The sequence below is a fragment of the Mirounga angustirostris genome, unplaced genomic scaffold (assembly GCF_029215605.1).
Source record: "Mirounga angustirostris isolate CCGP_5_RB_7025 unplaced genomic scaffold, mMirAng1.0.hap1 SCAF_1, whole genome shotgun sequence".
Lineage (NCBI taxonomy): Eukaryota > Metazoa > Chordata > Mammalia > Carnivora > Phocidae > Mirounga > Mirounga angustirostris.
Genome location: NW_026991709.1, coordinates 146,474,484 through 146,494,409, shown reverse-complemented (window position 1 = coordinate 146,494,409; position 19,926 = coordinate 146,474,484). Strand labels below are relative to the sequence as shown.

Here is a 19,926-nt window from a genome sequence, read left to right as displayed (position 1 = left end):
ATAAAACGAGTTTGGAAGTTTTCTTCCATTTCTATTTTTGGAACAGTTTCAGAAGAATAGGTATTAATTAATTCTTCTTTAAATGTTTGGTAGAATTCCCCGGGGAAGCCATCTGGCCCTGGGCTTTTGTTTGTTGGGAGATTTTTGATGACTGCTTCAATTTCCTTAGTGGTTATAGGTCTGTTCAGGTTTTCTATTTCTTCCTGGTTCAGTTTTGGTAGTTGATACATCTCTAGGAAGGCATCCATTTCTTCCAGATTATCTAATTTGCTGGCATGGGAGTTGCTCATAATATGTTCTTATAATTGTTTGTATTTCTTTGGTGTTGGTTGTGATCTCTCCTCTTTCATTCATGATTTTATTGATTTGGGTCATTTCTCTTTTCTGCTTGATAAATCTGGCCAGGGGTTTATCAATCTTGTTAATTCTTTCAAAGAACCAGTTCCTAGTCTCGTTGATCTGTTCTACTGTTCTTTTGGTTTCTATTTCATTGATTTCTGCTCTGATCTTTATGATTTCTCTTCTCCTGCTGGGTTTAGGCTTTATTTGCTGTTCTTTCTCCAGCTCCTTTAGGTGTAGGGTTAGGTTGTGTACTTGAGACCTTTCTTGTTTCTTGAGAAAGGCTTGTATTGCTATATACTTTCCTCTTAGGACTGCCTTTGCTGCATCCCAAAGATTTTGAACAGTTGTGTTTTCATTTTCATTGGTTTCCATGAATTTTTTTAATTCTTCTTTAATTTCCTGGTTGACCCATTCATTCTTTAGTCGGATAGCTCTTTAGCCTCCATGTATTTGAGTTCTTTCCAACTTTCCTCTTGTGACTGAGTTCTAGTTTCAAAGCATTGTGGTCCGAAAATATGCAGGGAATGATCCCAACCTTTTGGTACCGGTTGAGACCTGATTTATGACCTAGGATGTGATCTATTCTGGAGAATGTTCCATGGGGAGTAGAGAAGAATGTGTATTCTGGTGCTTTGGGATGGAATGTTCTGAATAGATCTGTGAAGTCCTTTTGGTCCAGTGTGTCATTTAAAGTCTTTATTTCCTTGTTGATCTTTTGCTTAGATGATCTGTCCATTTCAGTGAGGGGGGTGTTAAAGTCTCCCACTATTACTGTATTGCTGTCAATGTGTTTCTTTGTTATTAATTGGCTTATATAATTGGCTGCTCCCATGTTAGGAGCATAGATATTTACAATTGTTAGATCTTCTTGTTAGATAGACCCTTTAAGTAGGATATAGTGTCCTTCCTCATCTCTTATTACAGTCTTTGGTTTAAAACCTAATTTGTCTGATATAAGGATTGCCACCCCAGCTTTCTTTTGGTGTCCATTAGCATGGTAAATGGTTTTCCACCCCCTCACTTTCAATCTGGGGGTGTCTTTGGGTCTAAAATGAGTCTCTTGAAGACAGCATATTGATGGGTCTTTTTTTTTTTTTTATCCAATCTGATAGCCTGTGTCTTTTGATTGGGGCATTTGGCCCATTGACATTCAGGGTAACTCCTGAAAGATATGAAATTAGTGCCATTGTAGTGCCTGTACGGTGACTGTTACTGTGTATTGTCTGTGTTCCTTTCTAGTCTATGTTACTTTTACGCTCTCTCTTTGTTTAGAGGACCCCTTTCAATATTTCTTGTAGGGCTGGTTTAGTGTTTGCAAATTCCTTTTAGGTTTTGTTTGTCCTGGAAGCTTTTTATCTCTCCTTCTATTTTCAATGACAGGCTAGCTGGATTTAGTATTCTTGGCTGCATATTTTTCTCATTTAGTGCTCTGAATATATCCTGCCAGTCCTTTCTGGCCTGCCAGGTCTCGGTGAATAGGTCTGTTGCCAATCTAATGTTTCTACCATTGTAGGTTACAGATCTCTTCTCCTGAGCTGCTCTCAGGATTTTCTCTTTGTCTCTGAGACTTGTAAGTTTTACTACTAGATGTCAGGGTGTTGACCTATTTTTATTGATTTTGAGGGGGAGGTTCTCTGTGCCTCCTGGATTTTGATGCCTGTTTCCTTCCCCAAATTAGGGAAGTTCTCTGCTATAATTTGCTCCAATATACCTTCGCCCCTCTCTCTCTTCTTCTTCTGGGATCTTAGTTATTCTAATATTGTTTCGTCTTATGTTATCACTTATCTCTCGAATTCTGCCCTCGTGATCCAGTAGTTGTTTCTCTCTCTTTCTCTCAGCTTCCTTATTTTCCATCATTTGGTCTTCTATATCACTAATTCTCTCTTCTGCCTCATTTATCCTAGCAGTTAGAGCCCCCATTTTTTATTGCACCTCATTAATAGCCTTTTTGATTTTGACTTAGTTTGATTTTAGTTCTTTTATTTCTCCAGAAAGGGGTTCTCTAATAACTTCCATGCTATTTTCAAGCCCAGCTAGTAGCTAGTATCTTTATAATCATCATTCTGAACTCTAGTTCCAACATCTTACTAATGTCTGTATTGATTAGGTCCCTGGCAGTCAGTACTGCCTCTTGTTCTTTTTTTTGAGGTGATTTTTTCCATCTTGTCATTTTGTGCAGAGGAGGATAGATGAATGAGAGAACAAAATGCTAACAGGGTAACAACAACCCCAGAAAAATATACACTAAACAAATCAGAAGAGACCTTCCAGAAAGTGGTCGCTTTTCTGTTCAGAGAGTTGCTGCTATTCTTTTCTTTGATCTCCTGTTGAGTTTGTAGGTGTTCAGAATGGTTTGATCCCTATCTAGTTGAATTCCTGGGACCAGAGGAAATTTAGGTCTCCTACTTCTCCGCCATCTTGCTCTTCCCCCCCGCACAGATGCTTTTATAAACTTCACAATACACATAGCTATTATTGTAGTTTAAATGATCAATTCTCCTTTAGAGTGATGCTAGGAACTGTGAATTTAACCTTGTTGAGTGCTTGATATATGTGTATTCCTAAAAATAGTCATGAGGATTTTTTCCTGGGAGGCAGTTAACTGGAAACAGTTTGATCCTTTCAGATCTTGTTTTTATGATGTGTTAGGTGGGTTTGGAGCAGTGCTCAGTCTAGAACTAATTATTCCCCACTACTGAAGCAAGATCTTCCTGAGTATCCTTTCCAATGCTCCATGAATTAAGAATTGTTTCCAGGGGCGCCTGGATGGCTCAGTTGTTAAGCATCTGCCTTCGGCTCAGGTCATGATCCCACGGTCCTGGGATCGAGCCCCACATCAGGCACCCTACTCCACGGAAAGCCTGCTTCTCCCTCTCCCACTCCCCCTGCTTGTGTTCCCTCTCTCACTGTGTCTCTCTCTATCAAATAAATAAATAAAATCTTAAAAAAAAAAAAAAGAATTGTTTCCAGTCTGTCTAGTGGGAAAAAGAACTATTTTAGGCCTTGTGTGGATAATTGACTCTATTCTCTAATCCTTCTGGGCTGCTTCGTTGCTGGCCTTGGGTTGTTTCCTCATATACACATACTCTGCTGAATAACTGAGAGAAACCCTCTGTAGATCTCTGGGATTCTCTCCCTGTGCAACATTCTGTCCTGGGCACTCTGGTCTTCTTGTTCTATTCCTCCTCTCAGCTTCATCTCAACTCAGTCTTCAGTCTAAAACAATAATCTGATAGCATACTCTTGTTTAAAATTCTTCCAAAATGTACTATTACTACCATAGAATGAGACTAAATACAGCTATGTTGGATGACCCACATTAGAAGAAATGATGCCTTAGTTTCCTCTAGATTCTTCAATATAACCCAGAAGCTGGCTTTCTGTGATGTAGAAAGCTCGAATCATTGAGAGACAGGGAAGTGGCGAATCTACAAAAAGATTTATAACTGGAAAACAATGGGCAGGCCATACAAAGCAGGTTTAGAAGTGACCCATGAGGAGGTAGGGCCTAAGTACTATGGACACTGAACTCCCAAGTGCCACAGTCTTGGGAAATAAGATAACCTTCAAGAATTCAATGGGGGATGGGGCACCTGGGTGGCTCAGTCATTAAGTGCCTGCCTTTGGCTCAGGTCACAATCCCAGAGTCCTCGGATGGAGCCCTGCATCGAGCCCTGCATCAAGCTCCCTACTCAACAGGAAGCCTGCTTCTCCCTCTCCCACTCCCCCTGCTTGTGTTCCCTCTCTCGCTGTCTCTCTCTCTATTCAATAAATAAATAAAAAAATAAATAAATAAATAAATAAATAAATAAATAAATAAATAGTACGTAAAATCTAAAAAAAAAAAAAAAAAAGAAAGAATTCGATGGGGGAAAATCAATCCAGAGAGAAGGACTAAGACTTTTGTACTAAAAGGAGTGAATGGCATATGGGAGCCAGATTCCTTCCTTTCTTAAAGTCCTTAATTTTTCATCTGTCATTTTGGACTAAAATGAGCTTCAACAAGTAGTAAAAATGAGTTCATTTTACTGCCCTAAATAGTAACATCTTATGGAGCCATAGTATAGTTACAACAAACAAGAATTTAACATTGAGACATTACTATTAACTAATTTACAGACCTTATTCAAGTTTTGCCAGTTTTTCCACTAATGTCCTTTTCTGGTCCAGGATCCAATCTGGAATTCAGATAGGATTTAGCTGTCATGCCTCCTCAGTCTCCTACAATTTGTGATAGTCCATCTAGTCTTTCTTGGATTTTAATGACCTAGACACTTTTAAAAAGTACTGGCCAGTTAGTATGTAGGACACTTTGGTTTGACTGATGCCTCCTCATGATTAAATCTTGGTCATGCGTTTTTCCCAGGAATACCAGGAGGTGATGTTGTACACTTTTTAGTGCATTATACCAGTAGGCAAAGGATGTCAATCAGCTTATCACTTGTGATATTAACTTTGATCACTTGTTAGAGTGGTAACTATCAGTTTTCTGCACTATAAAAAAATCACAATTTTTTCTTTTGTAATTACTTAGTATCTTGTGGAGAGGTAAGTTGGGTTTTATTTCTTATTTCTCATTATACCTTTACCCACTAATTTTAGCATCCATTGATTAATGCCAGATTTCATTTGACTTAGAAAAATAAAGTGACACTGGTTATTTAAGATTTACACTTAGTGAAAAGTCTTACATATGTTTTTCACTATCTGTCCTTGACAATTTTTCAAAGTACATTTCTTGTCACTACATTGGAACATCCTGAGTTCCAAGCCCACCATTACCTTCAGAGACCCAAACTTCCAATGATCTTTTATGCCTATGAGTATATTCTCTATCTGGAATGTACAACTCTTCAGTCCTTCACCCATTCCCATGCCATATCTGCTTGGCATACTGTCATCCACTCTTCGAACAAAATTCAAAAAGCCCTGGAGGTTTTGAAGAAGAATAAGATGCACCAGGAATCTGTCTCCCCACATAGACAACAACTGCAGTGGCAGAATCTGTGTGATGTAACTGCTTCAGAATTCTGGAACCTACTGAAGACTTACAACTTCCAGGAGAAGGCTTGAATAGTAAATTGAGGTTGATTTTGGTCAATTTCAGCTCTTAGCACAGTAGTATCTGCCCATTCCCCACCCCAACCCCCATGGCAGGCAGCTATTCATGTGTTTTGGGGCAGCTTACACAAAGTTTACAGGAGCTAGGGTAGACAAAAAGGACTCAGTCCTCCAAATATCAAGAATCTGTTCTTCAATCACTGATGGCTGCTTCTGATCACAGTTGCAGACAAAAAGGCAGGCAGCCACTCTTGTTGCACTTCCCTCATTGTTGCAAGTCTCTCTCCCTCTGGATAAAGTGACTTCCAGATTTAAAGAGACAGCATCCTGCCCCCTCACCTCCCCTCACCCCACCACATTTTTCTGTTTTTCCTCTTTGGGGAACAAGACATTAAAAAGCAGCTATATGTATTGGAAAAATTAGAAAGTAATTACATGAGCCCAGGGAAAGGCACACACTCAGAAAAGACCTGGAAAGGCCTTGCATTTACACAGCAGACTGATCCTCAGCACAAGACAACCTACAATTAAAAACAAAAACAAAAACAAAAAACAACCTAGGTAAATAAACAAAACAACAAGGAAAAAAAGAGCAAGTCCTGGGGAAGTGGGAAAATCTGATTTGCAGAGTTACCTTTATTAGAGTCAAATGTCCAGTTTTCAACAAAAAAATTTTAAAAATATCAAGGCATACAAAGAAACAGATAATCATGGCCCATTCAAAAGAGAAAAATAAATCAACAGAAACTGTCTCTGAAAAAAACCTGATGGTAAATATACTAGACAAAAACTTTAAAGCAACTATCTTAAATATGCTCTAAAAGTACTAAAGGAAGTTGTGTAGAAAGTCAAGAAAATAGTGCATGAACAAAATGGAAATATAAATAAAAAGAAAAACCTAAAAAGAAATTATGGAGATAAAAAGTACAGTAAATGAACTGGAAAATACACTAGAGAGATTCAAAGGCATATTGGAACATGAGGAAAGAATCAGCGAACATTAAGATAGGAAAATGAAAATTACTGAGTCTGGGGAACAGAAAGAAATAGATTGAAGAAAAGTGAATAGAGCCCAGAGACCTTCAGGACACCATCTAATGGACCAACATACACATTGTGAAAGTTTGAGAAAGAGGAGAGAGAGAGGGAAAGGGGCAGACAGAATATTTGAAGAAAGACTGGTTGAAAACTCCCCAAATTTGATGAAAGATCTGAATATAAACATCCAGGAAGCTCACTCAACTCCAAGAAAAATGATCTTAAAAAAAAAAAAAAAAAAAACCCACAGGGTGACACACAACACTCAAAGTTTCAAAGGCCAAAGACATAGAGCAAAAGAGAGTCCTAAATCTCAGTAGATTTAGTGATAGATATCATGCAAAATATCTTTCCAACAACAGGATGAAGTTAGAAATCAGTGACAATACAAAAACTAAGACATCCATAAGTTTATGGAAATTAAATAACACATTCTTAAATAACCAGTGGGTCAAAGAAGAAATCATAAGGGAAGGTAGAAAATACTTAGAGATGAAGGAAAATGAAAACACAATATACCCAAACTTATGAGACACTTATGAGACAAACTTATGAGACACAGCAATGCTAAAGGGGCTCTTTTTCAAACTTTTCCTCAAAATTGAAGGAAACATTTCCCAACTTGTTCTGAGAGGCCAGGATCATCCTGATACCAAAGCCAAAGACACTACAAGAAAACCACAGATCAATATCCCTGATAAACACTGATGCAAAAGTCCTTTAAAAAATACTAGCAAACCTAATTCCGCAGCATATTAAAAGTATTATACACCACGAACAAGTGGGATTTGTTCCTCGGATGCAAGAATAGCTCATCATACAAAAATTATCAATAGAATACAGTACAGTACTACCCAAAGCAAACTACAGAGTCAGTGCAATCCCTATCAAAATCCCAATGATGTTTTCTCTAGAAATAGAAAACCCCATCTGAAAATTCATATGGAATTTCAAATGACTCTAAATAGCCAAAACAATTTTGAAAAAGAACAACAAAACTGGATGACTCAGACTTCTTGATTTTAAACTTACTATAAAACTACAGTAATTAAATCACTGTGGTCCTGGCATAAAGACTGACTGACATATAGACCAACAGAATATAGAATACCGAAACCCTCCCGTATATATGGTCAAATGATTTTTGACAAGGGGGCTAAGAATATCCTATGGAAAAAGGACAGTCTTTCCAACAAATGGTGCTGAGAAAACTGGTATCCACTTTCAAATGAATGAAGTTGGAACTAACATCATATAAAAATTAGACCAAATGGATTAAAGGCCTAAATGTAAGACCTAAAACTATAAAATTCTTAGAGGAAACAGTGAACGAAAGCTTCATGACACTGGATTTGGCAACAATTTCTTGAATATGACACCAAAGGCACAAGCAACAAGTGAAAAAGTTGCACAGGCACATTGGACTTCATGAAAATTTCGTGCATCAAAAGATATTATCAATGCAATTTTTTTTTACATGAACAGACTCATATCAATATAAAGCAACCTCAGAATGGGAGAAAATGTTTTCAAGTAACATATTTAAAATGGATCAATATCCAGAATATATAGAGAGTTCTTAAAATTCAACAAAAAAAAAAAACCTGATTAAAAAAATGGCAAGGGGGTGCCTGGGTGGCTCAGTTGGTTAAGCAACTGCCTTCAGCTCAGGTCCTGATCCTGGAGTCCCGGGATAGAGTCCCACATCGGGCTCCCTGCTCAGCAGGGAGTCAGATACTCCCCCTGACCCTCCCCCTCTCGTGCTGTCTCTCTTATCCTCTCTCTCTCTCAAATAAATAAATAAATTCTTTAAAAAAAAAATGGCAAGGGCACCTGAGTGGCTCAGTCGTTAAGTATCTGCCTTCGGCTCAGGTCATGATCCCAGGGTCCTGGGATCGAGTCCCACATCGGGCTTCCTGCCTCAGTGGGGAGTCTGCTTCTCCCTCTTCCACTCCCCCTGCTTATGTTCCTGCTCTCACTATCTCTGTCTCTGTCAAATAAATAAATAAAATCTTAAAAAATATCATTCTTAAAAAAAATTAAAAATTAAAAAATGGCAAAAAACTTGGATACTTCTACAAAGAAGACATGCAAGTGACAATCCACACATGAAAAGATGCTCATTATTACTAATAATTAGGGAATGCAAATCACAACTATAATGAGATATCACCTCACATCCATTAGGATGCCTACTATCAACAAAAAAGAAAATAACAAGTTGTCGGTTTGAATATAGAGAAATTTGAACACTTGCACACTGTTCATGGGAACACAAAATAGGAAGGCCATCATGGAAAACAGAACAGTGGTTCTTCAAAAAATTGAAAACAGAATTATCAGAGGATCTAGCAATTCTGTTTCTGAGTATATATTCAAAAGAACTGAAAGCAGGGTCTCCAAAAGATACATCCATGTTCATAGCAGCATTTTCCACAACAACTAAAAGTTGGAAGGAACCCAACTGACCACTGACAGATGAATGGATAAGCAAACTGGTACATACATAGAACTGAGTATTATTTAGCCTTAAAAAACAAAGAAATTCTGACACAAACTACAACATGGATGAACCTTGAGGATACCATGCTAAGTGAAATAAGCCAGTCACAAAACAACAAATACTGTACGACTCCGTTTATGTGAGGTACTTATAGTAGTCAAATCATAGAGACAGGAAGTAGAATGGTGGTTGCCAGGGGCTGGGGTAAAAGGGAATAGGGAGTTAATGTTTAATAGGTACAGAGTTGCAGTTTCACAAGATGAAAAAAGTTATGGAAATGAACAGTGGTGATGGTTGTACAACATCATGAATATAATAACAGTGAACTGTATACTAAAAAAGGGTTCACATGGCAAGTTTTACATTTATTTTACCACAGTCAAAAAAAAATTAGAAAAAATTCATCCAGCCTTTCCTCCTTGGCCCAACTCATGTAGTTGGGTTTTTCCCTCCACAGGGCTCGATGGCACCTATAAGCCTATCACAGGATTTGCTATATTTTATTGTGTGATGGATTTGCACGTTTGTGGTTGTTCCTTGATCTTATGTGTGATGTTTATGAAGATATATTGGAGACCCTGTATGTTTTCTGAGGAGTATACTCTGAATCTCTGTAATTCAAGAATCTTTGTCAGGAGGCTGCAGGTTTACAGCTAAAATTGCTGCTAGACATTTCAATGAAAGAAAAGTTGTCCACAGGACATTATGGGAGATAAAGAGTGGAGGCAAACTTGGCAGTGGGATTTTTAAAAAGCCTAAAGTAGACCACCTGTTGGCTGATGGAAAAGGGATGTCACTCATTCACCAGAAGTTAGTAGGAATCTGGGAAAGGACAGAGAAGGTAGAAATTCAGTATTATAAATTGTTTTGCTGAGTAAAATGGGATTACAAAAGGTAGAAATGAGGACTTCAAACCTTTTATGATTATGAAAGTAATAAATGTTCACTTTATAAAATCTGAAATTTACAGATGGGTGTTACAAAAACAGAAATCATATGTACTTTTACCACCCAGAGTTAATCACTGCAGGCACTGTGGAATACATCTGTCCTATCTACCTACTCTACCTATCTACCTACTCAGCAGGCAACCATAAAAATGACCATGCCAACTTTAACCATGCAAAATGATCTTAATGAATGGGGAAATTGCACCTATTCCATAACCTTTCAAATTTGTTATCAAAACATTAAAAACTCTCAATATCAATTATAAATGTGTACTGATAAATGTGCAAGAGAATAAACAGTAAATCTAATATTTATTGCTGTAATCCAAAACATTAGAAACATTGAGAATTAAAGTCTTTTTGTTTTGTTGTTCTGAAAAAAGAGTTATCAAGAGTGGTTTGGGGGCGCCTGGGTGGCTCAGATGGTTGAGCGTCTGCCTTCGGCTCGGGTCATGATCTCAGGGTCCTGGGATCGAGTCCCGCATCGGGCTCCCTGCTCCTTGGGAGCCTGCTTCTCCCTCTGCCTCTCTCTCTCTGTCTCTGTCTCTCATGAATAAATAAATAAAATCTTTAAAAAAAAAAAAAAAGAGTGGTTTGGGGTGCCTGGGTGGCTCAGTCAATTGAGTATCTGACAATTGGTTTCAGCTTGGGTCGTAGGATTGAGCTCTGGACGGGCTCTGTCATGGGCACAGAGCCTGCTTGGGATTCTCTCTCTCCTTTGCCCTCTGCCCCTCCAGCACTACCAACCACACCCCCCCCCCACCAGCTCTCTGAAAAAAATTAAAAATTAAAACAAAAAAATGAGTAGTTTGAACAGTGCTTGCTGCTTTTTTCTCATGTAACTGACTGTACAAAGAGAGCATCTTTTCTATGCCTGGACAACTGTCCTACTCCCTTTCTAACTCTGGCTCAGCTCCCAACATTTTATCCTTTGTGCTTTCACTGTTGGAAAATATCTCCCAGAATTCCTTTAGTGTAAAGGGTTTTTTGTTTTGGTTTATGCTTTTTTGTTTTAGTTTGGTTTGCATTTGTTTTGTTTTGCTTTGTTTTTTGCCTACATTGCTTCCTCTGAGACTTCATTCTTTTCTTTAAAAAAACTTCCCTTATTTACATAGATGATTTCACTTCCACTAAGTTCCTCTGGCTGCCTACTTAGAACCTCTTAAGTGGCACCACTGTCAACATTCCTAAAGTCTGCTGTTTCTTCTGCAACTCCATTTATATTAGATTCAAATTTCCCTTCCAAAATTATTGCTTTTAGCTTCTTTGTTACTCTTTTGTCTTTGTTGTGCAATTCCCTCTTTCAATGATCAGTTTTTGTAAAATGCTATGTGGATTTACCACTACAAGACAAGGAAGAAACATAGCTACATGCTTTGCTGTCTGTGTGTGAACTAAATAATAAATGCAAAGCAACCAACTGCTGACAGATTTTCATGTAAGTACATGATAGATTACTGGTGATGATGCATGCCTATTATTTACATAGTGATTTGTTCACTGAAGAGCTAGCTGCAAAGTTTGTACTTCATGCAATTACTCACAGTGAATACAACATGGTAACTGAAATCTGAACTATGTTGTGGGGGACTGGGGTTATCTGGCTGAAATCTGTGCATATTAAAGCTCTGTGAAAGTAAGGATTGCCTCTGTGTGAGCACCATTATATATAATAATTATAAAAATGATGCTAACTTAAAATACATATACATTTTAGGTACATATATATTTTTGATTATATATACTTTAAAATTTTTACATTTTAAATTAGCATCATTCTACAATTAATATATATTCTGATATTTTATTTAGCCTTATGTTATATGTATTTTCCCACACTGTTATATATGCTTGGGAAATATGATATTTAATAGCACAACGGACTTCTACCCTAAGAATGGAAATTAATTTCCAACTGAGCAACATACAGGTTACTACCAAAGTGTTCGATACTAGAGATAATGTTGTGAGAATATATGCTTACACAGATCATTCAGTACTTCTATGATTATTTCCTATGCATAAATTTTCTAGATGTGGAATGACTACATTAAAGGATATAAATGATTTGAAGGCTTTTGATACAGACCTATGTATATTTTTATTTACCTCTTCTTGTCTCCAAAGTCAGCTTCAAACTTTGAGGGTTGTATTGCATTTTTAAAAACTGATTTTCCATTATTCATAGCATACTTAAATGTGTCCAGTGAAATTAACACTGGACATTTGCACTTTTGTTGTTGTGAGTTGTCCACTCAAGTCCTTTGCCCACTTTCCTCTTGGGATACCTGTCTATTTCTAGGTGATTTATATGACCTCTTTCTATTTAGCACCTCTTTACAGACACTGCCTCAAAAATGAACAAGTGTGGAACTCCAAAAACCCCAGGCTGTTATTGCCCTCCTGTCCATTTGTTATATAAGTGAGATGTATAAATATAAAATCACACCACAATTCTGATGTGTTTTTAGCTGGTTCTAATAACTTTTAGAGCTGGTTATAAGAGTTCAATTACTAACATTCACTTTCCTCAATGATGCACATAAAAGACTCAACCATTAATTATTAACCTTCTTTTCTTTTCTTTTCTTTTTTTTTTTTAAGTCAAGGCAAGTGTACTGGGAACAGAGAAGAAAGCCCACACCAAAAATCTTTAACTAGACTGTGATTTTGGCATGACCCATGTTTCACAGTTCCATATTCAGTTCTTTGTCCCTCAAATTCCCACTTCTTCATTCTCTTCTATGATCTGTCCTGCTGCCCTGGTCTTGTTTTGTGAAACAAGTGACTTGCTTTCACGTTAAAGCATTATTATTTAAAAGAAGGCTTGTAAAGAGGGCAATAAGAGTATGGGAATTTGTGTTATCGATGGGTGAGAATGATTTTCTAGAGGGGTTGCTTTCTGACACGTCACATTTTACCACATAAGGGAATGCTTGCCTATTCAACTTAGCACTAGCAGCTCTGAACAACCACCAAATGCTATTAAAAAAGCTATCATGGGGCGTCTGGGTGGCTCAGTTGGTTAAGTGACCGACTCAGGTCATGATCTCAGGGTTCTGGGATCGAGCCCCAGGTTGGGCCCCATGCTCAGTGGGGAGTCTGCTTGAAGATTCTCTCTCCCTCTCCCTCTGACCCTCCCCTGCTCTCTCTCTAAAATAAATAAATAAATCTTAAAAAAAAAAAAACTGTATCATTATATTGCAACCAACTGCTCACATTCTGATGTTCGGTGCAGACTGCCATCCCGACCTGACTGCAGAAGGTCATCTGCTCAATGGCCAAGGAAGGCATGGTTAATGCAAAACATATAAACCAAGCTACATACTGCATCTCAGGCAAAATGAAGAAAAAATTTTAAAAACAATGATCTCTTGTTAAGTTTGAAAATGCCTATTTTAATTGAAGGAGGAGGCTGTAGCATAATTTCTTATAGCAACTTTATCTAGTTGTAAAACTCATGTAGGACATACACTTCAAGATAAAGGTATAAGAAGTAGTGGCAGAAAACACACCTGCAGTTTTGGGAGTCTTTCCTATAGTACCCAGGTTCAAATACTGAACGTCAGAAACCTGGGGGGTCTCCTGTTAGAAAAGGTAATGATGCTGTGGCTTCTATTTTGATGGCTCAGAAGCTTTTATGCTCACCACTGCTGTGGGGATTCTAGGGCTGGGTTTTTATATTTTGCAGTTACTATAAGTACAGCAATTTTCCAGAAACAGAAGTCCTTGGGCAATGCTACCTGCCCTTTTGTATCCTTTCCTGTCAATCTAAGGCAGAGTATGGGTTATTTCAGGAATATAGGCTGCCCAATGAAGGTCAGGACAACTCCTGCCAAGAAGAGGTCAACCTCTAGAGATAAATCCAGATGATGCAATTTTAAAGCAAGCAAGCTAGTGAGCCGTATCATTACCACCCCGTAGGAGGGGCTGGCTCAGCCAGGGCAGGACAGCAAGGGTACAGATGAACTCTCTGGATAAATTTGTACTTAAATCTATGTCCTACCAGACGTGGTCTGTTCTTGTTTAGAATAAGGAAAGGCAGAAAATATACTGCATTTGTTAGCAATTAGCTTGCTTTCCTACACAAATATTCATCAAATCCCTCCCTGCACCAGACCCAAAAGTAAAGCTGAAGAAGGGATATCTAAGCCAAGAGCTGAAAGCTGAGGAACAGTCAAGTAGAAGGAGGAAGAGCATGTACATTTAATACATTTAAAGTACATTTAAATAACTGAAAAAAGCTGGGGTACAAAACACAGAGTAGGGCAAAGAGAGTCAAGAGACAAGGCTAGAAACTAAGTGTCAGATCATACATGGTTCTGTAAATCTGTTAAGTTAGAGTTTATCCATGAATAGTGGGGGATCATTGAAAGGTTTGAAGTCAATGAGTGACAAGATGAGTCTTGCATTTTAGAGAAAACATGCTGCTTCCACTGTGAAGAAGAGAGTGGGCAGGGTAAGAGCAGGCCTTGGGAGAAGGCCACTGGGACCCTGCAAACACAAGATGGTGGTGGTCTTCATGACACCGTCCATGGGAATGAAGAGAAAGGACAGTCTGTGATGAGTTTCGGTGGCTTGACAGAATAGGGCAGGATGGCATAGGAAAAGAGGCCAAGATGATGCCTGCATTCTTGGCTGGGCAACTGCAGGGAAATGAATTTCATTCTCTGACACAGGACGTAAGAAGAGAAACAGTTTTAAGGAGGTGATTATGGGTTTGTTCTAACCCTGTAGTATCTGAGGTGTTTATGGTGCATCCAGTGGAAATGCCCAGCAGACAGACGGGCAGTGGCTAACTGGAAAGAGGGATATCCCTATTAAATGGGGCAGTAACTCCTTAGAGCAGCTGCTTAGTAGAAAACTATCAAGATGCCCAACCTCTTGGGTTTGACGTGCAAATGGACTACTCAGTACCTCTGGCCTCCATCACCATAAACCATAATCACCATAAACTATCATTTAGATTTCAGTCCACTGACTATGAAGAGAAAGAACAGACAAGTCCAAGTCCATTACTATTTAAAGAGAAAAATCCACTTGGTTTTTTCTTGAGAAAAATTAGAAAATGAAAAAAAGAAACTTTTCCCCCTATACTTAGTGGGGCACAATTTTTTAAATTGCACAGTGACGTCAGAAACATGAACTGGTAAGTATCATGTTGATATTGGCATAAATGTTGTTACTGGCAGAATCTTTAACTGCTCCGGAGATGGCTCAGGTCCCTACTCATCTAGCACAGGAGGGAGCTCACATTCTGATGTTCGGTGCAGACTGCCATCCCGACCTGACTGCAGAAGGTCATCTGCTCAATGGCCAAGGAAGGCATGGTTAATGCAAAACATATAAACCAAGCTACATACTGCATCTCAGGCAAAATGAAGAAAAAATTTTAAAAACAATGATCTCTTGTTAAGTTTGAAAATACCTATTTTAATTGAAGGAGAAGGAGGCTGTAGCATAATTTCTTATAGCAACTTTATCTAGTTATAAAACTCATGTAGGACGTACAGCCTAGCTTCTCATTTCCTCTTCTTAAATAAAATATTTAATTCAAACAATAACCTTGCTTTATTTTTTTTTCAGGAGACATGGTCAATTGGTTATACCTTTTATTAACCAGATCTTATACTATGTTCCAACTGAGGGTTCAAAGATCCCCCTGAAACTGAATGGGAAGAAATCAGAAAGGGGGACAAACCATGACAGACTCTTGACTCTGGGAAACAAATTGAGGATTGCAGAAGGGGAGGTGGGTGGGGGAATGGGGTAACTGGGTGATGGGCATTAAGGAGGGCACGTGATGTGATGAGCACTGGGTGTTGTATGCAACTGATGAATTATCGAACACTACATCAAAAACGATGTACTATATGTTGGCCAACTGAAAAACAAACAAAGATCTCCCTGAAACTGTGAATTGTACACAGAACCTGGCATATATGTGAGTCTATACATTTTTCTGGGAAGAGGGTCTAGAATCCTCAGATTCTTAAAGCAGTTTACATTCAAAACAGACTAAGAATCACTATCTTTTATCTACCTTCCACTATGATTCTACTACAGTGTATAGTAAAAATACAGGGCATAAATTAGGGGTTGACAGGTTTTCTCTTAAGGATATGTTTTCTTTCATAGGACCATAATCTGGAAAAATCCTCAAAAACTAACAAGTTCATCCACCTGCCTTTAGGTGAAATACCTCCAAAATTATCCAAGTCAGATGAAAACTGAAAGTCTGTTTATTTCTCCCTATGGGAAAGCAATTCCAGCACCTCATTCTGTAACCTATTACATTTTTTAACAACCACTATAAAATTTATCTTTGGTCTGTATGTGCTCTAGTTTAGGTCCTAAATTGCCTTATTACTATTTTTCTTCACTTTATACACAGCTATAAATGTGTGTTAATCTTTTTCAGGGAAGATATATTGCAATGTTCTCGTCACAGGCCATTTTTAAAACCAGTGACTCTGGTGATCAATGTGTATACACACAACACAGCTCACGCAGGTTAGGCAGACGTCTGGCCATATACTAGAACATGAGTGTGATCAAGTTACTAGTAACAAGAGTTCAGAGTCTCAAAGAGCTGGGGATAATCTCTCAGATGACACAGTGCAGGAAGAAGAGGCTCTCCTGCTGTTTCTGTCGGTCAGAGGCATGAATGTGAGGCATTTGGTGGAGATCCGACCTAAACCATGGGCCCAGAATGTGTGGCCACCTCAGCAACCCTCAGCCTTAGTCTGACCTGTGATTATGGTCCTGTTGTCCTCCCCAAGGGACACTGTGCACTCCAGCCCTCCCATGTACACTGGCCACCTGACTCCCCCTACTCGTCTGCCTCTTGCATAGCTTTGTTTCCTGTGGTCTTCTCTATATGAATACTGGGCACCTCAGTCCTCCCACCTCCAGTGGCTTTCCTGGGGACAGTGAACCCCTTCTGGACCAGGCAACCCAGCAAACTTGTCCACTGTCCCATGGGCTGCCTTCCCCAATAAGGTCTGACTTACAGCCTCAGTGTAGGGGTGCCCCCGATCAAGTCTGTCCTTCCTTGAGTACTCTCGCTCAGTTTTAGGGTACCTTAGAGAGTTCTTTGTAAATCTTATGGTTACTCTTTTTTCAAGGCTAATGATGTTTTACATTAAAATTCTCCTATTTAAATCACTGTGTGGTTTCTCCCTTCTGATTGGGCCCAGACTGAAATAATCACAATGAAAACTTATTCTTTGATTACTGTCACGGATTGTATTTGCTAACAGTGCATCTTCTATTCTTATCTTTCCTTCTAGTTTAACTGTATTGTGGTTAAAGAATGTGGACTATACAATTCCAACTTACTGGAATTTTTGATGTCCTTTTAACATAATGCACGGCCCACTTTTTTTTTTTTTAGACTTTTTATTTATTTGATAGAGAGAGCGAGCGAGAGAGAGAACACAAGCTGGGGGAGTGGGAGAGGGAGAAGCAGGCCCCCCGCTGAGCAGGGAGCCTGATGCAGGGCTCGATCCCAGGACCACGGTATCATGATCTGAGCCGAAGGCAGACGCTTAATGACTGAGCCACCCAGGTGCCCCACATGGCCCACTTTTTAAAGATGTTTCTGAAAACTGAAAAACTGCAGTTTCTGTTTTCAGGGTACAATCTTATTAAAATATTTATACCCTTTATATAGGGGTCAGCAAACTTTTTCTGTGAAGAGCCAGATAGTAAATAATATAGACTTGCGAGCTATAAGGTCTGTGTTGCAACTCCTCAACTCTTATCAAGGAACAAAAGCAGCCATAGACAATATGTAAACAAATGGTCTGTGTGGCTATATTCAATAAAACTTTATTTACAAAAATAGGCAGTGCAGGGGTGGGTGGCACCTGGGTGGCTCAGTTGCTTGAGCATCGACTCTTGACTTCAGCTCAGGTCATGACCTCAGGGTCCTGGGATCAGCCCTGCACCAGGCTCTGTGCTCAGTGGGGAGTCTGCTGGAGATTTTCTCTCTCCCCCTCTCCCTCTGCCCTTGGAGCGTACACTCTCTCCCTCTCAAATAATCTTTTAAAAAATGATAAAATAAAAAAATAAAAAAACTTTACAAATAGGCAGTGGGCTAGAGTTAGCCTACAGGCCATAGTTTATCAACCTCTGCTCTACATCATTATTTTTATCTACTTGGTCTGTAAAGCAATGAGAAAGAGGAGTTAAATCTCTCAATACTACTGTGTTTTTTGGATTTCCTCCTGTGTGTTTTTGGTCCTTTGTTTAAATAGTTCTATGCTCTAAAATTTGGCACAAAAAGGTTCATAGTTATTATGTCCTCCTGTGAATTTTATTCCTTATCATTGTAGAATTTCCTTTGTTCTGTTAAAAGTTTTTTTGTATATTAAACCTTACATTTAATATTAAAAAGTATTTAGAAAGAAAATATAAAATAAGAATAAAATTAAGATCAAAGAGAAGTTTAACAATAAATCCAGTTGGAATAAATTTACCTATTAAAAGAGAGCAAATCTAAGAATCTGGCAAATACCAAAACCTGGTCTATAAGATAGATGTGGAAAAGTGTGTCCTGGAAGTTTTTCCTATAATGGATTCTGGATCTGTCTTTCCTTATTTTTTTTATTTTATTTTATTTTATTTATTTTATTTATTTTATTTATTTTATTTATTTATTTTATTTTATTTTATTTTATTTTATTTATTTTATTTTATTTTATTATTTTATGAGAGAGTGTGTGTGTGGGGAGGAACAGAGGGGGAGGGAGAGGGACAAGCAGACTAAACCCGCTGAGCACAGAGCCCGACAGTGGGGCTCGATCCCAAGACCCCGAGATCATGACCTGAGCTGAAACCAAGAGTCAGACGCTCAACAGACTCACCCACCCAGGCACCTCTCCGTCTGCCCTTCTTAAGACAGATCTTCATCTGTCTTTTTAAATCTCTGTCTCACTGGGGAGTGTATGTGCTCTGGTAAGCGCTGTGAATTGTGCAAGACTGTTGAATCTCAGATCTGTACCTCTGAAACAAATAATGCAATATATGTTAAGAAAAAAAAAAAAAAAGAAGAAGAAGAAGAAGAAGGTAGCAGGAGGGGAAGAATGAAGCGGGGGAAATCGGAGGGGTAGACGAACCATGAGAGACGATGGACTCTGAAAAACAAACAGGGTTCTAGAGGGGAGGGGGGTGGGAGGATGGGTTAGCCTGGTGGTGGGTATTTAGGAGGGCACATTCTGCATGGAGCACTGGGTGTTGTGCACAAACAATGAATCATGGAACACTTCATCTAAAACTAATGTTGTAATGTAAGGGGATTAACATAAGAATAAAAAAATAAAAAAAAAAAAAAATAAAAAAAATAAATCTCTGTCTCTATAAATATAATTATCGTCCAATATATCACATATTGCATCAATTTATATATATGCATACAGATTTTTTAATTTGATGTCATTTTGAGTCTCTTATATAAGAGAGTCTAGTTTGTGTTAGTCTCTCCTCTGTTTCCTGCCCTTAAACTAAGAGACAGTGGGCTATGTGGGTTCAGCCCCCACACTCTGAGCTAGAGCATCTAGTGTTCTGTTTTCCACACAGCTTCATGCAATAGATTTTCTACACCAAATATCCTTCCACTTTGGGGTTTGGGGCTGTTCCCCGGCGTTGGGGGATGTTCCCTTACTTCATTGTGAGTCCATTGCCACTTTTTTTTGACTGCTCTACTTCGCACATGCCATTATTTAATGTAACCCAGAGCTGATGGATTTTCCCCTCTTTCTTTTTCACCCCTGTTGAACCAAACCTTTATTTGCTAAATATAATTAAGTCTAAGGAATTATTCATCCAAACTGCATTTGCCTTCCCTTGAAAGCCACAGAGCAGAAAAAGACAAATCCTAGCAGCTTTGAGAGAACTGAAGGTCTCTCTCTGTGAGGAACCAGACCTAAGTTCCCAGGGGTTACAGGGATCCCCAGTCTGGAGAGGTTTTCATGAGTCTTCATGGAATTTCATCAACCCACTCTCTGGCTGGCTGCTCTGTAGGAATCA

General features: G+C 38.7%; 1 protein-coding gene across 6 annotated transcripts in view; it reads right to left on the bottom strand.

Annotated features, from left to right (window-relative positions):
* ULK4 (unc-51 like kinase 4) overlaps positions 1–19,926 on the bottom strand; it is a 599,599-nt gene that overhangs the window by 156,755 nt on the left and 422,918 nt on the right. The gene's annotated exons all lie outside the window — the stretch shown is intronic.